Source organism: Osmerus mordax, chromosome 4, assembly GCF_038355195.1.
Source record: "Osmerus mordax isolate fOsmMor3 chromosome 4, fOsmMor3.pri, whole genome shotgun sequence".
NCBI lineage: Eukaryota > Metazoa > Chordata > Actinopteri > Osmeriformes > Osmeridae > Osmerus > Osmerus mordax.
The window spans coordinates 17869608-17886719 of record NC_090053.1 but is presented as its reverse complement, the minus strand read 5'-3'; positions in this window follow the sequence as shown (position 1 = coordinate 17886719).

The window sequence follows — 17112 nt, the reverse complement described above, 5'->3', positions numbered from 1 at the left end:
CACCACACACCTCCAAACCTTCAACATGATCGCTCCTTCGTTTCATGTATTTTACCCGGAGTCCTTCCTAATCGCATCACGTACGCCCACCAAGAGTTATTAAATCACGTAGTATCAACTCTTTCTGTCAATGTTTCTCTGGTTCTTCTCTCTTTGTGTGTGCACGTGTGTTTGATGTGTGTCTTTGTGTGTGCGCAGTGTGTGTGTGTGTTGTGTGCATGTGTGCCTAGGTGTATGTGGTATGCGTGTTCATGATGGTAGTGTTGTAGTCCTGGCTGGGTTAGTGTGTGTGTCTGTGTATATGGTGTTTGTGTGTGTCTGTGTGTTCATGATGGTAGTGATGTAGTCCTGGCTGGGTTAGTGTGTGTGTGTCTGTGTATATGGTGTGTGTGTGTCTGTGTGTTCATGATGGTAGTGATGTAGTCCTGGCTGGGTTAGTGTGTGTGTGTCTGTGTATATGGTGTGTGTGTGTCTGTGTGTTCATGACGGTAGTGATGTAGTCCTGGCTGGGTTTGGAATAGTGTGAGTGGTGTGTGTCTATGGTGTGTGTGTCTATGTGTGTTAATGATGGTAGTGATGTAGTCCTTCCTGGGTTCGGGTTAGTGTGTGTTACTGTGTGTGTGTGTCTGTGTGTATGGTGTTGTCTGTGTGTGTTCATGATGGTAGTGATGTAGGCCTGGCTGGGTTACGGTTAGTGTTTGTGTGTCTGTGTGTATGGTGTTGTCTGTGTGTGTTCATGATGGTAGTGATGTAGTCCTGGCTGGGTTAGGGTTAGTGTGTGTATGTGTATGGTGTGTTTGTCTGTGTGTGTTCATGATGGTAGTGATGTAGTCCTGGCTGGGTTAGGGTTAGTGTGTGTATGTGTATGGTGTGTTTGTCTGTGTGTGTTCATGATGGTAGTGATGTAGTCCTGGCTGGGTTAGGGTTAGTGTGTGTATGTGTATGGTGTGTTTGTCTGTGTGTGTTCATGATGGTAGTGATGTAGTCCTGGCTGGGTTAGGGTTACTGTGTGTATGTGTATGGTGTGTTTGTCTGTGTGTGTTCATGATGGTAGTGATGTAGTCCTGGCTGGGTTAGGGTTAGTGTGTGTATGTGTATGGTGTGCTTGTCTGTGTGTGTTCATGATGGTAGTGATGTAGTCCTGGCTGGGTTAGGGTTAGTGTGTGTATGTGTATGGTGTGCTTGTCTGTGTGTGTTCATGATGGTAGTGATGTAGTCCTGCCGAGGGGGAGATCCAGGGCTCACAGAGCTAGTTCTGTGACGATGACCCAGGAACACCAGACCCAGTCAGACAGGTAGACACAGCTGTGGGCCACTGCTGATTTCAAACAGAAGAAATGTAAAGGAATTATGCAGCTTCTGATATATGTGCCCAAAGTCACCTTGGCTATAGACAATGTTTAACTCCAGAAACACACAAGCTCCGTGTGCACACACACAATGTCTCTCTCTCTCTCTCTCTCTCTGTCTCTCTCTCTCTCTCTCTCTCTCACACACACACACACACCCACACCCACACCCACACCCACACACACACACACCCACACACAAACACTCATCCAGGTATAGTTATTATCGGCCCAGCAGCGTGAAAAGCCATGAGTGACTCTGAGGCCAGATATTTCCATCTCTTTTATCAGCGTCACAGGGCCTGTCTTTTAGGGAGGCAGGGAGGTAATTAGAGAAGCCAGAGAGATGGATGACACGTCAATCAAACAACAATAGGTTCACCTATCAAGTACCCAACCAAAGAGGTGACACGTCTATTTACTGGTATGATCCATCTCAGCAGGGAGGGGAGGTTTGCCACCTGGGATCTCAGGCTGCTGCTGTTTCTGATCATACAAAGAGATGGGAATGGAGTGTTGCACATGAAAGGATACAACCAACACCCTTGAATCAAGTGTGGAATGTGTGTCATTTCAGACACGTGACATCACCCCGATGATCCAGCTATGCAACCAGTGCTATCAAGCATCTTAAAGGTTTGCCTGTGTGTGTGTGTGTGTGTGTGTGTGTGTGTGTGTGTGGATACAGGTACAGTATATATATATAGATATAGAAGGATATAGATAGATCCAGTAGATATTGTGAGAGAGTGAGAGAGAGAAAGGGGGAGAGAAAGGGAGATATACTTAGATAGATGGAAATAGAGAGAAAGAGCGATGGAAATAGACAGAGAGAAAGAGCGATAGAGAGAGACCCTAAGCTTAGACCCTAAGCTTACAAAGACTGGCGTGATTGTGGTGACTGCCAGAGCTCCAGTGGATCTGGTTAGCAGCAGAGCCAATACAACCAAGGGCCCCTGCGTCTGAGACTGAGACAAGATGACAGTGTGTGAGAAGGAGCACCCTCCAGAGGACACAGCATGAAGGATCCCCTCGCTAGCGAGGACAGACCCCTGGCTTTAAGTGACATGTTCATTCTTGGGCTGTCACTCTTTGTAACTATCAATTCACTGTAAGAATCATATATATGGCGATGATGTTACTCAAACTCAGTGTCTCAGTGGCAGCCAAGACTTGGGATGGAGGGAGAGATGGGGGGGACAACTGGTTGTTTGGTCAGGAAGTGACAGGGTCTGTCTTTTGTTGAAGTGTCGAAGGTGACGTGCAACAGTACTACAGTTCACAATGATGAAAGCTGCACGAAAGAAAACAAGTTGAATTGTTAAAGGCAGGGTAGGTAATGTTTTTGAGAAGCCCTTTTTGTCATATTTACTGAAATGAACTTCACATTTTGATAGCAATCAATAAATCAGGCAGCACTTTAATGTGTTTTGTCGGAGTGGCTTTGAAGGGAGGCGGTGAGATATTTTGGGTTGGATACTTTCAAACTCAAGCCAAAATTGCTAGTTTCGCAAATGTCCCTACCCTGCCTTTAAATGTCATCTTCAAAAAATAACGACATTACCAATGCTTGGGTATGGGTTTAGCTGATATAGTGTATGATTGTGAATCAAGAGGTGACAGGTTTGATCCCCCCTCGTATAAACTCTGAATGAAAGAGTCTGCGACATGAATAATTATTACCTGCCTGGCTCGATGTTGGAGATGGTGTGGGCTTGGGCTCATCTACCTCCGAACCTCACCTGACAAACACCTGGCACAATCGCGGACTACCAAATGCCTGGATGACATCCAGCACTGGATGAGCAACAACTCCCTACAGCTAAATGGCAGCAAGTCAGAAGCCATTCTTATTGGCACCCCCCATCAAACAAAAAAGGTCGGTATCACCAACATCACCATAAATGGTGATGTTGACACACACAGACTGAGATGTTGAGATTGTTGTTGTGATTATCTATATCTTGTTAAAGCACCTTGAGACCTCTTTGTATTTTAAAGTGTGCTATACAAATAAAATCCATTATTATTATTTATCTTGGGAGCTGTGAGTGTGGTTGTATCTCAGTAGGAAGGCAAGAGGCTGGATCTCGAGGACTCTCAAGAAGGAACACAAGGCCACAGAGCAGACACGGTCATGAGCAGGAGAAAATAGGTGGTCTCCATTTGTGTACAGCTGTGCGGCGGCCGGACTATTCATTTGCACCTGAAACATATAACTTCATCTCTCTCTCTCTGTCTCTATCTCCCTCTGTTTCTTTCGCTCACTATCTTCTTTCCACTTGTCACAGTAATTAGGGGGATCTCTTGCCCATGGCCTCTGTGCTAGTTTGATCCCTCTACACCCTCTGTCCTCTTCTCTCATAGCACAACAACAGCTCCTGGGAGGTGGGACTCTCTCTCTCTCTTTTTCAGTCTGTTTCTCTATACATCTTTTCTCTTTGTTTCTCTACCCCCCCCCCCCACACACACACACACACACTATCTGTTTCTCTATCCTTCCTCTCTCTCTCCCTCTCGGCTGTACAGATTCATCGGTTTGCAGTGCCTCATGAAGGGTAAATAAGATGGTATCTTCAGACTGCAGAGACGCTCACAGTCCCAGTTTAGATATTGCACATTGTGTGCATTGTGTGTGTTAAAAAAGAGGTCAAATCCTTGTGGTGTGCGTATGTGTCTTCTCAACCCTTCCCATGGTCCTAAACATCATGCATGCAGCATCCACATGCAGCGGTATTGATATGCTGGTATTCACAGCCGTACAGATACCAGAAAAAAACACTACTGCATATGTCTAACTAAGCATGAATGATGAGACTATGCTGTGTACGCAGTCTGGGTTTAAAAGGTTCAACGCAGTTAGGGGTAAACTTCCCCCTCCTCCCTCCTCTCTTTCTCTGGTTCTGTGGCTTCACTCTCTCAACTAGTTCCCTGGTTAGATGGCTTTCGACAGGGAAAGTTATCTTTACTACGGCTCATTAATTAGACAAACAAGGGTGACGCCACACAGTGGCCTGCACATCTTTGTTACCTAGGGAACCTGCAAGTTAAGGTCAAGGTCATCGCAGGCTGTTTTAAGGAAAGTGTATCCATGGCGACAGGGATTGCGATGCAAGGAAACGTAATGGCAAAATATCAGTGTAATTTTTTTTTTATTAAGCCACTTCTTCACGAGGCATATTGCAAGGTTCTGATGTGTACCACTAGCCTGGCTTATTCAATACAAATTTTCCATGTCTGTCTTGTCATAATTTACTAACAAACATAAGTGAAGTTTGAAAATCCGTTGTTCTTTAGTTATCCAACATTAATTATACCTTATCAAATATGCTTCTATAAACAACAACACATTGATAATGGACTCGATTAACGGTCAAACAGCTGCATGTTCTCCAATATGCTCATGTGTCTAATGTCCAATATTCAAAAGATTAGATCTTTCTTCACGTGACCCTTGACAGTGGCCAACTTGATTTCAGAGTAGTCAAGTTACATTTTGAATATCATTCTATTTACTCCCATAATTTGTAAAGTATATACTGAATTGTTATTGTACAAAATAGCTTTTTTTAAATGTCTCCCTTGAGTTTCAGTTTTAAATGACAGGAGATTAAGGTGTGTTTCACCTTTAAAATAGGGGGTGGAGATGGGTAGAGATCCACCAGTGTTATTCAAAAGTATAAACACACACACATATCTGAACTAAAGCCTAGGGGTTATGGTAAAGTGTGAGCATCTCAAGAATCGCAGGAAATGTGTTATTACATATAGACAGCAGGCTGTAAACAAAAAACACCTCATTCAGTCTATGTGTGTGTGTGTCGCCTAACTGAGATCTCTGTCCCTGTCCAGATCTCCCTAGCAGGCTTTCTCTGCATGCAGTATGGCACTCTCTGAGCCCTGGCCAAGCAAGGGGACAACTGAGTGTGTCATGAGCTCCCTGGAAAGCCGACCAGGATTCCGGAACGGCCGGTGAGGCGGGGAGGGAGCGTGACTCCACGTAAATCAGTACGACATGGCGATATTGGAGATGAAAATGAAATACAATAAACTAAGCCAGCAGCATTATTATTTGAATGCGTGTCTTTTCTTTTTTCTTTTATACTCCCTCTCTTTTTCTCTAAAATAAATGTCCCATTGCCTCTCTGTTTCCAAGAACCAAAATATATGAATATAAAAAATTCCACCACATCATAATGGTCATGAAGAAGATTGGCCTGTCTCATCCTGGCATCTCATTGGTCAAACACAATCCCTGTCCTCACACGATCTATCTGACAGACAATGTTTCCAGGGAGACAAGCCTATCGGGGTTTTTTTCTTCCATGTTGTCATAGAGTGGCCAATCGATACATGCTAGATTGAAAAACCCAGAATCCATTGCAGGAGGTGATGAAATCTCTCTGACTGGCATCTCGGTGTCAATGAGCTGAGAGGCGGATAAACGCCACGCAGGAAAAGATCCCTGACAGAGCAAAGAGACAGGCGAAGGGGACTTCATTACAGGGTCCGCCTTGGTCTGCTGTGTAGGCAGCAGCAGTAGGAGAGTAGGAGTTGCAAGGCAAAGGTACCCTCCGATTGAGCTGGCGCTACTATTCAACTTGACGTACAAATAGAGCATATGGTTAATGTGCTCAGCTGTATTCTAAGCACCTGACTGAACCACCTCTGATTCACCCTTCACTTTCCATCTCTGCCAATGAGTCCTTGACTCCAGGGAGGATGAGGTGTTCTAGGTGAGAGGTTCTAGTTGAGAGGTTCTCGAGAGAACGCATAAAATTGACAAAGTGAAGAACAAACAGTACTTATAGAAAACACAGAAGGAAAGGACCAGAAGTGCACAGTTCTACAGTATTTCTGTGGTCAAAGTTCAAAGGAACGGTCTGTATTTACCAGCCACATCACCAATTACCAGTTCTCAGCTACCAGGCACCATTCCTACAGTACTTGTGGCAAAAAAAAAAGTGCTCCACATAATCCTGTCTCTGTTCTGGTCTCACACCGTTAGTCAGTTAACCCACAGAGACAACAGCCCATCAACACATGTTGAAGCTTTGCATAACTAATGTTTTTCTCCAGTTTACTAAGTGCGAAGTCCTACTTGAGACAGAGAGAGAGGGCTGGAGAAAGGGAGAAACAGAAACAGAGGGAGGGGGGAGGGACAGAAAGAAGAGAGTGAGATTGTGAGAAGACAGACAGAAACAGAAGGAAAGAGACAGGGAGATGAACAGAAGGAGGGGGAGAGGAGAGATGGAGGTATGTCAACACTATTGACTTTTTTTCCCAGGGAGCTGCAATTTGAGAAAGGGTTAGAAAGGGTTGGGTGGAGTGGGGGTGGGGCAAGTGTATGGGGATGGGCAAAGCTGAACTGTCTGCAGAGGAGAGGAAAGCAAAGAGGGAAGGAGAAGAACAGAAAAAGAACACAAAAGCTGCTGTGATGTGATCTGTCTTCCCTGGGACTCGTGGGTTTATATTTGTTCTGGGTTTCTGTTGGAACGCTGCTTTGTGCATGACAGAGAGCTCAAATCCAGGATTTGACTCCCCCTGGATACCCCTGCCGCCTTGATCCCCAATCCCACATGTCTACTCGTCTATCTATGCCTGTCTGCCTGCCTGTCTGCAGACCCACCTGTCTGTCTGCCTCTCAGCCTGCCTACCAATCTCTCTGCCTACCTACCTGTCTAGCTGTTTCTGTTACTTCGAAAGAAAGGCAGACCAGTGATATGTCCTTAACTTATTATGTAAAGTAAAATACTTCCTTTTTAAACTCTGGAGGCCTTGAAGTATTATAGCTTTCTGACCTTGCGTGAGACACAGGGGCGTTGTTAGACATAAAGCTCCACTGGGACACAGGCCCCTATTTATATCCCTTTTTATTCTTCCAAGCTTGCTGCACACAATGCACTTCAGCTATAGAAACTCCCCTTGCTTAACCCACTATAACAGTTCAGGGACGCAAGTTTGATATCAGCTTTGGCAGGGACATCAATAGGTAATGCGCACTCCTGAGTGCGCACAATACTGAGCACTCCACCCAGCTGCTAGTCCAAGCACTTGTCCTCTCCAAGTTGGACTATTGCAACTCGCTGCTCGCTGGTCTCCCAGCATGTGCAACCCGCCCTCTTCAGAGGATTCAGAACGCAGCGGCCCGCCTGGTCTACAATCTACCCAGACGCTCCCATGTTACCCCGCCCCTCATCTCTCTCCACTGGCTACCGATCATGGCCCGTATCAGATTCAAGACCCTGGTATTGACCTTCCGAGCAGTGAACGGGACTGCACCCGTCTACATCAAGTCTCTCCTGCAGCCTTACACCCCCACCCGTCACCTACGGTCTTCTTCAGACAACCGCCTGGTGGTCCCACCGCTCAAGACCGCCCGGTCCCAACACAAGCTCTTCTCCTGTCTGGCCCCCCAGTGGTGGAATCAACTCCCCACCTCCATCAGAGATACTGACTGTCTCTCCACCTTCAAGAAAAGGCTCAAGACGCACTTGTTCCGGGAGTACAACGGTACTTAGGAATGGTTCGCTTGACCCGATGTTAGTTCCCTCAAGGATCACAATGACTCTTGCTTAGAGACTTGTTGCTCTTGTGGTTAGTGGTAACTGTTTTAAATTTTTGTTCTCGCTGTGATATATTGTTTTTATTACTGTTGCTTGCTTCTTTTTTTTTTCACATGTACACTTGCACTTATAGCGGTTCATGTTGTTTAATTGTAACTTGTTTAACTACATGCTCTTATGGTTCTTCCCTTTGGCACTTACTTTGGTTGTTCACAATGTGTGCTTCATGTTTTGGCTACTCGCAATGTTTTTGGCTATCTTGTTGTTATGATCAGTGACCTATGCACTTTGTAAAGCTCTCTCTTGGAAGTCGCTTTGGATAAAAGCGTCTGCTAAATGAATAAATGTAAATGTAATGTAATTGTAATGCGAGCGCCCACACTTTTTTTGCATTCATTTGAGCACAAATACTGTTTTTTTGAGCTTCATGTAATAGTTTTTATATTTTAGTCAAATAAGATGATCGGTAGGCCTATCATTTAAAAACTTTCTTTAGTTTTTTAATGTTTTCTTAGCCTACCTCAACTGTGACTTGTGTGCCGAGTCCGACACCTGGACTTCTGTGTGCGTGCTGCAGTGGCTATTTGTCAAGCTCAGAAGAGTGAGCTAACATGGAATTCTGCTGCATAGGTTTGTGTTTTCGGTTAAACTGCTTTAATTTTACAAGCGTTGATTGGGATACTGCGTTAATTTTTTTCCGGTATTATCAATCTAAATTAATGCATGGGCTGAAAGTGAATTGTTAAAACTCAAACTTTTGATTTTACTGGGGCACAGCATATTTATACTGGGGCACGTGCCCCAGTAAGAAGGGTCTAACGACGCCCCTGGTGAGACATCTCACCACACACATTAAAAGCCTTTTCTGTGTGCAATGCCACGGTGACTGTCGAGTACAAAAGCCCTCTCTTGATGGATGTCTGCTCAAGCCTTTTTCAAGGGCACTTTTTAGTCCATCTCATTATCAGTGATACCAAAGCCTGCTGTGTACTATTGCATCCACTTCCGATTAGACTTTCCAACTCTGCAGAGCAGCAAAAAACAAGTATAAGGTGGATGAATATGGATGTGGATGAAGTGCAACAGCTTCATAAACCACCTAAACACCATTGGCTTCTGTCTGCGTGTGTCTGACAGGGATGTTGAGAGCACAAACTTCAACCTTCCACACAGTGTAATGACACTGCCCTCTAGTGGCCACTACAGGAACTAAAGTGCCAGTGAAATGCTCTGTGGCATGCTGTACTACATTTACATTTAGTCATTTAGCAGACGCTCTTATCCAGAACGACTTAAGTAAGTACAGGGACATTCCTCTCGAGGCAAGTAGGGTGAAGTGCCTTGCCCAAGGACACAACGTCATTTGGCACGGCCAGGAATCGAACTGGCAACCTTCAGATTACTAGCCCGATTCCCTAACTGCTCAGCCACCTGACTCCCACTTGGTACTAGTTGTACCAAATACTGCATGTCCTAATGGGAAAGGCAAACTTGGAAAACAACATATTTGCAACAAGCTGACTGAGTGTTTTCTAACGTGCTGACTGAGTATGTTTTCGGGAAAATCTTGGGTCATACATCAGTGTTTATTCACTGAAAGCAAAGCAATGAAGAACAAACTTTTCTGTGATCATTTGTCATTCCCCACTACTAACTAGAGGGACCGCACGGGGGGGGGGGGAGGGGGGCGGCAGGAGGGGGGGCTGTAAGTCAACACAGCTGTGAACACCTGAGCCATCTAGCCTCAGATAGCCTACAGTGTAGATATCTAGCCTATAGTGTAGATTAGAACAAATGAGAGAGAAAAAAAACGTATTGACTGTTTGTCAGAGAACCAAAACCAATCACTCTGCCAGAGGCTACCGAGGGAATCAATCACAGGACAGACGAGAAGGCAGTCAGGAGGAAAGGTGCTTAGGTTGGCAGGAGACCAATCAGGTTGGCAGAAAACAAATCAAAGCCGCTCACTCTCGAGGTAATGGTAAGGATGATGGTGATTGTGATGACAACAATTATGATGGGGATGCGGACGATAATTACAATTATCAGACAATAAATAAACAGTAAACTGAACAGGGTATGGTCTATGGCGGTGTCTAAATACTGGTTAATCGGAAAAGAAAAGGTCAACAGACTTTGACAGATAAAGATAACAATCTGCATCAGGTCATTTTATTATACCCTGACTCGCCACATGGTTTGTTAAACCCAACTATCTGGGAAGTCGTTCTTAGAAACTGCTCAGAAAAGATGTGATTGGATGATGCAGTATTGTGTGATACTTGGCAGGTGATTGGATGAAGCGGGATTGAGTGATGCTAAAGCTTTCTACCTTCGCCCATAAAAAAAGACCAACTACTGAACAGACAAGCAGATTGGTAAGGCAAGGCAAGCTTATTTGTATAGTATATTTCAACAACAAGGCAATTCAAGGTGCTTCACATAAAACCATTAAAAGCATCTACATATAATGCAAAAGAAAACACGATTTAAAAACAATTAAGAACATTCAATAAGACATTAAAAACAGTCAAAAAGCAAGAAATAAAAGTTGCAGTGCAGTTTAAGAAATAAAATGCAGGAGTGAGATGCAGAAATTGATATCCTTGAATCTGGTTCAATTAAAGTCTTCAATCTGTATTTAAAGTAGGGTCTCAGCAGACCTGCAGCTTATATATCTGGACTGAACGCTGCTTCTCCATGTTTAGTTCTGACTCATGGAACACAAAGTAGACCAGTCCCAGATGACCTGAGGGGTCAGGATGGTTCGTAAGGTAGCAGCAGATCACAAATGTATTTAGGCCCTAAACCCTTCAGTGCTTTATAAACCAGCAGCAGGATTTTAAAGTCAATTCTTTGTTGGACAGGAAGCCAATGCAAAGACCTCAGAACTGGAGTGATGTGATCCACTTTCTTGGTCTTAGTGAGGACTCGAGCTGCAGCGTTCTGAATCAGCTGCAGCTTTCTGATGTAACATTGTTACAGTAGTCGAGTCTACTGAAGATAAATGCAAGGACATGTTTCTCCAAATCCTGTTGAGACATAAGTCCTCTAACCCTTGATACATTCTTCAGGTGATAGTAGGCTGACTTTGTAATTGTCTATGGCTGTTCAGGTTGAGGTCTGAATCCATAATTACACCTAATTTCTTGCTTGGTTTGTGGTTTTTAACATCAGCGATTGAAGCTGAGCGCTGACTTTCAATCGATCGTCCTTGGGACCAAAAACAATTACTTCTGTTTTATCTTTATTTAATTGAAGATATAGGCACATCCACTTGTTTATTTCTTCAATGCATTTACCTAGCCCTTGTATGGGATTATAGTCCCCAGGTGATAAAGTTATGTCGATCTGTGTGTCGTCTGCATAATTATGATAACAAACTTTGTTGTTTTTCATAATCTGAGCCCGTGAAAGCATGTAGATGTTGAACAGAAGAGGTCTCAGTATTGAACCTTGAGGGACACCACGTCATCCTCATCAGCTCTGATCTGTCATTAGCTACAGACACAAAGTATTGACGGTCCTTCAAGTAAGATTCAAACCAGTTAAGTGCTGCGCCAGAGTCCTACCCATACTTTTAGTCTGTCTAGTAGTATGTCATGATCGACCGTGTCAAATGCAGCACTAAGACCCAGTAACACTCAAACTGAAATTCTGCCACTGTCTGTGTTTAAGTGGATGTCGTTGAAGACCTTAACAAGTGCAGTTTCAGTACTGTGGTGCTGACGAAAACCGGACTGGAAGATATCAAAAGTTATTTTCGGCCAAGTTGTTCAGCTGTTGAAAAACACTTTTTCCATTATTTTACCTAAAAATGGGAGGTTTGATATTGGCCTATAATTTTTCATTATTTGCAGGGTCTAAACTAGCCTTTTTTAGGAGTGGTTTAATAACTGCAGTTTTTAAGACTTGGTGTGGAGGCACCGACTGATTGTCTAATTTTATGAATTTTGTCAGCAAAAAAGGAGGCAAATTGACTGCAGTTCCAGGTGGATTGGAGTGTAGCAATTACAATGAATCGTGAATTGTAGATTTACATGACAACACGGGTTATTTATTTGAATGAAACACAGTCAGGAACATGAAATAACGCGTTAGTCCCATTGCCAATAAACTAGGCTAAATAATCACACATTCTATGCTCTTGCGTTAGCAAGCTAAACTAACCCCTCCAAAAAAGTTTTGGAACGTTATTTCGGGCGATTATTCCTCCCCTTCAATAATATCAATTGGTATTGTATTTTATATTGTTGAAAATCCTGATTAGTCACCTTTACAACAAGATACAACTTGTAAGGATCGTGCATTCGTGGAATGAGCAACACAGCTAACCGTGTGGGTAGCGGCCCCAAAAAAAGGGCCAAAATCCTCCAAGAGTATATGGCTGCAGCCTACAGCCTCCTGCCCTCCCCGCCTCATGCCCTCCCGTCTCATGCTTCTACTTTTCAAAATAAAAGCTTGTCTTGTCCGCTATTTCTCCTTCCTACTTTGTTGTACGTGTTTTGTTTTGCTAGACTACAAACTAAAAATCCATTCTACGGCTGCAGCCTGGGAGGCCCGGTTGAGTTTAGGCGTCACAACGACGTTTGAGGTTAGGATTAGTTTAAGGCCAGGAGTTGTAGCAGAGGAGAGAGGTTAAGGTCAGCAAGCAGAGTCAAGTAAGAGCACAGAGGTGGAGGTTAAGGTTAGGCACAACCACGACAGTTGGAGGACAATGATGGTCGGTACAGCACACCATGCATTTTGTCACCTGCGATGTGTTGTTTTTTTTAAAGACACTGATGTGTACCTTAAGGAAAATCACAAAAAGAGACCATCAAAGTCTGCAACCATGAATTTCTCTAGGTAACGTTAGCTAATATTCGCTAACAAATGTCAACATAAAACGCTGATGCAGTTTTAAATGAAGGTCATCGCAGGTTTCATCAAATATAGGCTACGTTAAGATCGGGGACAGAACAATAACATCAAGAAATCAGCAAACTATATGGATAACATTTTTCAATTTCAAGTTTTTCTATTTATTGCAACAAACGTGCTCACGAACTTACCTTTAACTCCATCCTTAAAATAATTCGCGATTTAGTATTTTTGACCCTCTGAACTGACTGTTGGACAGCCTGGGCATGAGATGGGAGGGAATGAGACGGGAGGCTGCAGGCTGCAGCCATACCCATCTCAAATCCCCTGCAATATTTTTCTGTTGGTATTCGCTCTCGTTTTGAGCTTCAAGTGGGATCAGCTTGGGCGTGCTGTACGTGCCAGAGTGACCAACGCAAACACGTTGGCTGACTTGCGACAAATCCAAAGCCATCCCACAGTGGTGTGTGACCAGGCTGGTGACCAGCATGAGGAGGAGATGCCAAGCTGTTGTGGCTGCGTATGGATCTTCCACACGCTACTGAGATCCCTGACAGTGTAAAATGAATTAAGTGTAAAAATGGCCAATGTGTTTTGTTTTTTCCTTATTACTGTGGGAGAGTGCAATCATCCAATCCACCAAGCAACAAAATATGTATTCATATATTCATAAAATATGTAACAGTAGCCAACATTGGTGTGTAGTGAACTATGATCCTTCGGTTTTTCCTAATCTATATTTAAATTTTTAGGCCTATGTCTAGGCTAGGCTACTCTTGATGCATATGTTCAGCCATCTTCACCTCCGTGTCACCGACCATCTCTGGGATAGGATCTCTCAAACCGATCAAAACACGTTTAAACGATTGAAAAATTGTTTCAAATGGAACGCGACGTATTTAAGACTTATCCGACATTTTCCCGACGTAGAATCCAAACACATCGCAACACGACCTTCATAAGATCAAAATAATATGTTTCAAATGGAACGCGATGTGTTTCAGATGTTCCGATGTTTCCCAGACGTCTTGGAGACGTATGTGTGCTAACTGGGAACCTCTTCTGTTGACCCATTCATTTGCTCTATTCTCTGGAATAGAGTCCGCCTCATCTTAATCTTTATTTGGGCGTAGTCTGGTTGCTTTTAGCGCATCTCCTGATTGATGGCTTTGATGTGATCCTTGAAACTGGTCTCATCCTTGCCACCAATTCTGATTAAGTCCAAGACGTCCTGAGAAAAAACCACAACATTGTACAATAAGTGTAAATGATCAGTAGACCAGGGGTGAGTTTCCAAAAAGCATCCTTATTTTGGTCAGCATTACTGAAATGAGGGAAAACAAAACAAAATACCTCTTGTGAGGGAATAGGATCATCTAATGGCATCTGCATTAGAGTCTCTGGCTCTTTTCTCCTTTTTGCAAAAGTATCTGTATAGTCCTGTATATTCAACAACTGCATTAATAGAAAGTACGATACATTATATTTGTAAAATTGTATTTAAGACTTCGTGGACCCCCTGATTACTGAAACAAACCTCTTGTTCTGGAGTAAGGTCCTCAGAGGATTTTCTCTTCTTGGTCCCATACTTCTTCTTCATCTGGAGAACGACAGTCATTTACCAGTGGAATCCTCTCCTTTTTGAGTTTATTCCGGAGGCATTCCAGCAAGGTCTCCTAGACATAAGGATACCATCAAGCGGTAGTTCACATTGTGACATTTTTGTTGGAAAAAGTGTTTAATTGACAGAGATAGTTTACGTGGATAGATCTTGTTTTTTTATTAAGCATTTTTAATTGAACACACTAACGAACACAGAATAATAAAATAACAACAACACTGTCCATACCAATACTTAATAATACATACATGTCCAGAGGAGCTGCCATCCCTCAGGAATGGAAATCTGGTGATCAAACTCCCCAGAACATCAGCATACATCTTGTGATTTGGATACCCGAAAACAGTTGGTCCTCAAGTCTCTGGGAACACAGATTGGAAAGCGGAGAGGAATTCACCTATCTGAAAGCTGAGGACAGGGATGATGCTTTTCCTTATGGCGGGGGAAAAAAGGATCTCGCCTATCTCTCCACACTTCAGATAAATATTCCAATGGACTTCACCTTCTGGGATATAATGTCCAATGAGAAATGGCAAAATCCTGAAGAGGCACCAATTCTGAGCTGCAGATCCCTGTAGTCTGTTCTTCTTTAACACACTTTGTGGTAACTTCTGTGGGATGTTGCTCCTGTCATTCTTCCCTATCTTAAATGCTTCCAACTCAGCGTTGATGCTATCCAGTGAGACAATGTGCAAGGAATGCAATGCCTTGATAACTTTGCAGATCACAATAGGTACAATGCCCTCCAAGAAGTCGTGCATTAAGTCAGTGGGAAATGCACTTGTCACATCAAAGTACTCCAGCTCACTAAATGGACATTCACTGACCACACCGTATGTTTGTTTTGATATTTCACTCTCCCTGAGTGCTTGCAGATGGTACTTGTGCACCTGAGAAGATCGAATAACCACACTATCTTCATTCACATGAGACTTTAAGTCGTTGTAGGTTGGAATCTTCAAAAAAAGGACTTTGTTGAAAAATCTCCCCATCAGTGAAATCATTCAAAAGTGAGCTTGCGGCTTTTTCACAGGTTCTTTGAAATGATTTGAAAATGTCCTGCTTCTCCAAATTAATCTTTAAAACCCCTTTTATTGGCACATACTGAAACGTATCTTCATTCCCCTTGCTATAAATGCCTAGAATGTGTTGCACTGGTTCCACTCAATTCAGATTGAGCTGTATTGCAGAAGTTTGTATTCAGACTGCACATACTCAAATGCAGAGTTAAATACTCTCTCATTGGAACGCAAATTCTCCAAGTCTTCGTGGTCTTCTAATTTAAATCCTGAATTGGTCAAGTGGTATTTGATTATTTCAGCATAATGCTGTTGAAAACATTGCAGTATGAATTGAAGGTTTGTAACAATTGTGTCTTGTGTCACTTTTGGAAGGAGATGCTTCTCTTGTAGATTTAAGATAAAAAGAGACACATGCTGTTTCAGTCCAGACAAAAGTGTCTCCAAATCATTTCCAGATAAACATCTTTCACTATCTTCATCAATGTTATCATTGATGTAAAAAATGTCCACTTCTTCAATCTGCTCTGAGAGTGCTTTTTCCTGACTGCAACTTGCTTGGTGTAAAGCTTCTCTATGCTTTCTATATATATGATTTCTAAAACTTGGAACAGTTTTGTATCTCCTTTTTCATCCTTCTATATTGAAAAACAACACTGAAATCTGGTTGCTGGTTGTGCAGTAATTGCAAGTGTGTTAGATAATTTGTCAATTTAAATTTGACTACATTGCAGAATGGACATTTGAAGAAGACCATTTATTTACCTCTGAAGGTTTCTTTGCAATCAATTAGATGTATGTTTTGTAGCCATATGCAGACATCCTCTTCGGTCCACTTGTCTACCATTATAATCTGAAATTAAAGTCCAGATTTTTTTTTTTTGCTATTTAATTCATAATAATATATTTATTTATTTCTGTATTTAAGTACCCTTCCGGTCTCTGTGTATGGTTATGATTTAGTATAATATTGTACTTACTGAGGTAGAAAAAGTGCTGGGAATACAGGTAGGCTATGTAAATTGTTGTAGGCTTTACCGCAAGTCTTCAGAGCTACCTATAAGAGGGGGGGAAACATTTAAATAGTGGCGATAAGCCAATGTCAAGGTGTGGTGGTAAAAAAAACAAAGGTTCAAAAAATAAAACAAGGTTTCCCTTACGGACATTTCTCTCTCGTTGCACAGGATCGTTGCTACGATCGATGCTACGTTAATGTTGCTAGCACTAGAGCTAATAACACTATCACTCCGATGATTGTCAAAAAAAATAATCTTGAAACAGGAAAGATTCTCTTTGTCAGTATGAATTACACATTTGACACTTCTTTCGTAGAGTTACTGGTAGCAAGTTTATGGTCAGTCACGGACAGCTGAGACTAGCTAGCTGAGAGAGTTGTCAACGACAGTACAGTAGCTACAGTAGCTTTAGCTAGTTTACATAGCTCTCTATTTTGTGATTGGTATAAGTAATGAACACAGTTTTTATGATAACTTTACAGCTAGCTAACGTTAACGGTGTAAGTTGTGTGTGACATTAAAGATTTACCTTAACTGTTTGGAGGTCTTCTTGACAAACTTGAGCGACCGTTGGTACGGTGTTCGTTTTAGGACATCCTCAGATCTCAGACTCAATTCTCATTCTCAAACGAAAAGGCGTCAAGTCTCAGACCAAAAGTCGTCAGACTCAGGCGAAAC